A 5,787-nucleotide genomic window follows, 5' to 3' on the forward strand; every position below is an offset into this window, starting at 1 on the left:
TCTTTCACATTCAACTCGGTCGTTTTATCACCGTCACAAAACTCTGCTGTAACTGCTTTAATGGCGATTTTGTTTATTCATTTATATTGACGACACAGACAACTGTGTTTTTTTGTTTTTTTTTTTTAATGCTTTGAGAGATTAGAAACTATAGTACATCTGTTTCTTGTGGCGAAGCACAGCGGAGTTTGATTTATGTTCTCCCCTATTCTATTGAACTATACAAAGGAACTCTCCACCTTGACCGCTCTATTAAAGTAAGAAGCCAAAGTTATCAATCGAGGTGGTGAAAGGAAGGGAAGTCTTCCCAACAAGCCATGCTTTCTCTGCCTAATGGATCATACAGTGCTGCAGAGAGCAAAAGAGAGAGTGAGTGAGTGAGACAGAGAGTGCAAGATGTTACTTCTACAGTATGGTTTTGACTGATTATGCATTTTTTTCTTAAGCTATTCATAGAAGATAGATTCATCATTCCAATTTGTCAAACTAGCAAAGATTTCAATTAATTATGTGCAGCGAAAGACTGGGTGTATTAGGCCTCTCTGTCAGCACTAGTCTGAGTCCCCATTTACCGGACTCAAAATAAAGAGGTATCAGAGAGGTGCTTGGATCCACCAGTAATTAATTTGATGAATGCCTTAGCGGCACAAATAGTGGCAGCCGTGCATCTTTTCATCAGACACCAGCAGCAGTCTCTGTGCTCGGTGCTAATTTGAAGGGGGCAGCTCATCTGTATAGTGGATGTGTTTGTGGCTGGGTCTATTCTTCAAGCCATGTACTCGCAGCCTCCTGCTGTCCAGACAGTGTGTGGGGGCCTTATGTTTTCTGTCAACTTTGTCCTTGTGCCAAGCAACTTGCTCCACTTAGTGCCCAGTTTTTTGACTCTGTGGCCTGAACTTGATAATGGGAGGCCTACTGGATTAATGGAAGGTGCAGTCCTGTTGTTGTCCAGCTGCTGCTCCTGCGGTTTTCCAGTCTCAGGTTCGCAGTAATGACAATCATATCGTAATCTGTATCTGCCGGAGGTGGAATTGATAAACACAGAAAAACTCCAATCTTATGAACTACCAATAATCAATTATAGGAAAATGTCTGATTAGAATCTTTAGGTATAAGGGTGCATCTACACCGTGATAGATGTAATAGGTAACATGGTGGGAGGTGTGATTGGGCCAATCTAAAATGATGGATCATATTATTGTTATTAGGTGAAAGCTTCAATGGCAGCTATTTGTGATGCACGCTGTCAATGTCGACAGGAGCCTCAGCCAAACAAAGAAATAATTGGACTGGTGCCACATAATTCAGGTTCATATTTTCACAAGTGGGGGAACCTCATTATAAATCAGGTCAGCCACTGATACAAGATCATAAATCAAAGAAAGACATAGCTCGAACAATTAGATAATTACTAGACCACCGTGTCACCGCTGCTGAGATGTTTTGCTTTGCCACTGAGAGGGAGTGGAGGAAGTAACAGCGCTGAGCACCCACGATCACACCTCCCGCCTGGAGTAGAGATAAAGATCTTAAACCTAAAGGACATAAACAGAAGAAACGATGGACTGTTGGCTAGGCTATTGATGGTGGTATGAAAATTGACCTTTGAAAGCAAATGCTTTTGTAGTTAAAATAATTGTAGGACCACAAATAAAATGGAAAGAAATCCCTGATTGTTGCTAAAGCGTAATGTAAATGTATTATCTGCCACCTTTGATCAGACACTACTTATTCTATCCTCTGATTAAATCTTAAAGTGATGATATACATGTTGGAAAGGGTCTCTCCACTACATGATTGCATGGACTTTCACTGACCCCTAGTGTTACTCAAATGTTCAGTCACACTGCTTGAACTGCAGTTACTCTAATTATATCTATGGCCCTTGATTACCCCTAGGCAGAGAATCTCCCTGAAATCCAGAGGCAGGGGTCCAATTGACCCCAATTGAAAGTGTCATTTCACAGGATTGCCAAGTTGGAGATGCTCGCGCGGCCCAGGATGAGCGGATATTAATTCGCGCTCCTCCTCGGCTGCATTGTTTGATATTTGAGCAGCTCTTCCAGTATGTCCCCCTCTGCTCGGCCGGGCGGGTGTAGAGCTGCCTACTGTTCTTGTGTCAAACCAGAGTGCAAGGAAGCTCCAACAGCAGTCAAAAATTGAGGTCACAGCACAAGAGTGAACCAACTGGAACAGATTGTTGTGGAACCTCCAGGCTTTTGCAGACACGTGTTGATCCCAGCACAGCTTGTCCTCGCTTTTACCTTCCTACCCTTCTTTGCAACTCCCCTGACAGCAGCTTATGGATAGGCATAATGACCTGGCCTTTCACTTTCACTGCAGCCTTTGACCGTCACGTGCATCAACGTCCAATCGCTAATATGACTGTGGTACTTACAATCAATTTCTAAGATTTAATGTTAGTTTTAAATTATGGATCATTATTTTTCATTTTTAAACGTCTAAATATAGAAGTGCATTTATATGTACCTAAACATACTAACGGCAGTGTCAACACACTGGAGTTTAACTCACTATTACTCTAAGCATTTATTGAGTAACAGCACTTGGCATACTGAATAATATAGCGATGAGAATGTTCAACAGGAAAGTCCTTTTTCTTTTTTTTTTTAACTGCTTTGCATGTGTATATTAGCTACAGTACATTTAAGGATGTTTACGCTGGCAGATGACAGTTTATTTCGTCTGAGCTTTCTCAACCCAGCTGAACAAAATGTAAATGTCTCATTAGATCATTGTCTCTAAAGCACTTTAAATAGATATTAAAGCCGCTCTGCATAAGCCCCATCTGCTCTACTACATATCCCCATGGAGAAGAGGCAGTGTTTTAAGGCACAATTGATCCTTTAATAATGTCATGACCATTGTATGACCCATAGCAGGGGGTGTGTTTGTTCTGGTGGTGTGGAGCAGGCTTGAATCCATACGCGCACACACACCCACAGAGACACACACACAAACATCATGTTAAGAGAAGCGAAAAGAGTGTGTTAAGGTCTGGTGATGAGTGATGAGAGGGAGACAGGTACGATATCTTGGTTTAAGAACACTGGATTTTAAAGTGTCATCTTGTATTTACCGACTACATTTGGGAACATTTTTGACATTCTGTCATTATTGTCACTTTACATGAGAGCTGGGACGGCAAAGAGGGAGCACTGACAGCAGATTGACCCCAGATGCTGTTCATTTGATTGATATCTTTACAGACTACTACATGATCTTTTTTCTGCACTGCTGTGGTGGTTACATAGGGAGGCGTTGGGAGGGGGCAAATACAGGAGAAATGTCACACTAGGGAAGTCAGCGAGGCGTAAAGCCCTGCCTGACGAGCGCAGGGTCAGTGGCTCCTCTCTGCCCCCTTTGTGCCCCGGGTAAAATGATCTAAGTGATTCTGGACCTCTGCCACCAATCCGCTGGAGTGCAGGAGTCAACCGCGTAGGCATGGCAGAGTGAAGACTGGCAAAGGATTTGCTGGTAAAACTGCATGTAGTGTGCTAACGCCTAGAGGACAGACTCACTCCTTTTTGGTGGTTTCATTATCATGTCATAACTAGACATGTAAACCTTTGCATGTGTGTGTCTGTAAGCCAACATACACAATAACACGAATCACTAAACATTGAAACCGTCGTTTCTTATGAAAACGTGTTGCAAAGCTTTTAACGCAGCTGCTCCACTTCACACCATATATAGAAATCCGTCCGATGCTGGTGGTGTTTCTTTATTTATAGCTAGCATTGAGCCGCCCAGATGATGAATAAAGGGGAGAGGTTAAGATTGCATTGTTCTGGTAAATTAGTTGAGAGAATGGCTGCAAGGCAGGAGCCGTATCAGTGGATAAATCCTTAAAGGCTGCACCTATGTCTGGGGAAGCTTCCTGTTTAAAATCGTCTGTGTCTGATGATTGCAATCAACCTTAATTAAATGTGCAACACTGTCTTTGTATTCGTTCATTTAGGGAAGAGCACAACTAACAATTTCTTTTAGTATTTTTACACCTACATATTCCAGGGATTTATCCACATGTATATTAAAATCTGGTTATTTAAGCACTTAATGATAAATTCTTGTCATAGTTAATGTAGCATTAAAGCTTTCCTTAAAAAAATATTGTGGGTAGTTTAGGGTATGCTCTAAAATACAAAAGCCTTGCAGTACTGTGGATGTGGCCAGTATATTCCACAAATATCTAAAAGGTTTTATGGATGTTAACAATTAGCAATTAAAGTATCTAAATGTGTTTGTGTGTTAAAGAGTCAGAGAGAGCAAGTTATGTGGCAAGCTCGTCACTGTGCAGGGTAATAAGGTCAATGCAAAAAATAACCCAGGGGCACATTTCCCAGCAAATGTGCAGAAACACACATACACACAAATAAGCGCACACACACACACACACACACCACTCCACTGTCCCTGCCTTATGTTGCAGAATCCAAACCAATCGAGTCAATTGCCAGAAAACATGACATGACCTTTCAGATTCACTGAGCATCAACCGTGAGTGGGACTGGCGTGCTTTCCGTTTCAGCGCACCCTCTGCCCCTCCCGCCCACTCCGTCACCCCCAGGGCCCTAAACCCTCCACAAATAATTACTCTCGGTGGAGTCTGTACTCCACAAGACAGAGCCAAAAAAACTTGACTCTGATCTTGACCCATACTTAGGCTACTCTCACTATTAAATCATCCCTCACAGGGGTTTTATTATTTGAACAATCCAGTCACCATAAATTGAAGATGAGTAAGGTCAAGTTCATGTTTAGACATATTCGGTGCAAAATATATGTCATGGGCTATACACCGTATCCAGACAAAAAAACAAATCTTTTGAGGTAATGTATGCAGGATTCCCAGTAAATGTCATTTTTAAAATTCTACGCAATCCTGCTCGGTTACACAAAACCACAGATGTGTTTGTATCTTGAGGAAACCTAAAGCAACATTCACAAAACAGTAACACACACCAGCAAGTTGATGGTTAACACAGAAACTCTCTTTCACCACAGTGTGAGGAGGGATGGATTCCCTCCAAGAAAAGCATTTTTAAAGACTTTAAATGAATACACATCCCTGATGTAATATGACTACCACCTACTGGTTGGGAAACAGACTCTTCCATCCATCCATCCATCCATCCATGCTGAATTGTATGCAATACGTTTGCATGTCCCCGCCTAATAGTGCAGGACACAATTATAGCCATACTGCTAATGGGTTTTTAAGGCTGATACTGATATTGAAAAACACAAAACATAGACAAATGATCATAATGTGGATACCCTATTGTTTTGAAAAAATACATAATACGCTAAATGTCTTCCAGACCAAAATATCTGCCTGGCCACTTTTTTAGTCTAGTTCTGGATGCAATCACTACACAAAAGATGCGACTAAAGACTGTGCAACCATAGATTCTACATAAAAGATGGTAGTAGCCTCTATGTCTGAAAATGGAAGGCAATGTGTCTTAAACCCGCATTCATTCGGATGACCAGCAGGGGGCGACTCCTCCGATTACAAAAAGAAGTCTAACTGTGTAGAAGTCTGTTAGAAAATGAAAACTTTTCACATGATCCGTTTCCTCAGTAACCCTTTTCCTTATGAGTTTATGGTTTTAATCGCGAGTTTCAAGTCTCCTTCAACACAGCATGATGCTAATTTCGGGTAAAATATAGAGCAAAATAAAGCAGGGCATGTTTTAGTGCTACGTTACACTTGACAGGCCGTGTTGTATCATTGTGCACCCTCAAGTTCTTAGTCGGATC

This window comes from Stegastes partitus, unplaced genomic scaffold, assembly GCF_000690725.1.
Source record: "Stegastes partitus isolate 25-593 unplaced genomic scaffold, Stegastes_partitus-1.0.2 Scaffold948, whole genome shotgun sequence".
NCBI classification, from domain to species: Eukaryota; Metazoa; Chordata; class Actinopteri; family Pomacentridae; genus Stegastes; species Stegastes partitus.